Source organism: Neophocaena asiaeorientalis, unplaced genomic scaffold (genome assembly GCF_003031525.2).
Source record: "Neophocaena asiaeorientalis asiaeorientalis breed wild unplaced genomic scaffold, Neophocaena_asiaeorientalis_V1.1 scaffold175, whole genome shotgun sequence".
Classification (NCBI taxonomy): domain Eukaryota; kingdom Metazoa; phylum Chordata; class Mammalia; order Artiodactyla; family Phocoenidae; genus Neophocaena; species Neophocaena asiaeorientalis.
The window spans coordinates 1,443,987-1,444,678 of NW_020175390.1; positions in this window are offsets into that span (position 1 = coordinate 1,443,987).

Consider the following 692-nt stretch of genomic DNA (forward strand, 5'->3'; position numbering starts at 1 on the left):
GCCCCGGGCCCAAAAAAAAAAAAAAAAAAAAAAAAAAAAAAAAAATTCAAATCCATCCTGGTGAATAACATATGTCCAAATCTGGAGAACATAAGTCCAGATTCATATATGAATAATAAAGTTTACTATGTCAGCTGTGATTCAATAAAAGACATGAACACAGGGCAAACTGAATATTGCTTCCCCTATGGAAACATGTAGTTAAAAATTGAATAATTTAACTTAAGTACTTAAGTGTCAACAATGCTGTAAGGAACTAATGCCTGTGTGAGCCAATGCTTCTGAAAACATAAGGATAGAAACTATGTACATAAATACCTTGAAGAATGTAATATTCTCTCCTAAATGGGTCTGAGACATTAAACTTAAATTTTAGATTATTACATCAAAGTTGGTAATGTTCTTCCTGGTCTTTCCATTGATTTGTTCAGGATAATGTTTAAAAATTGACTTTTTCTAGCCCTAGATATTTAAAATAGTGACCAGCTAACCAGTAAGACCCAGGAGTACTAAATAAGCCCAGGGAAAAGAGGCAGAAAGACAATGGAATTGTGAAAACAAAAGTCATTGGAGGATTTCACCTACAAGCACAATCAAAGCATTTTGTACTTTTAATCCTTTTATTTTCTTCATGGTTATACACTTATTCTGTAAGTATATCTTCTATCAAAACTACACAGAGTAAATCCCAT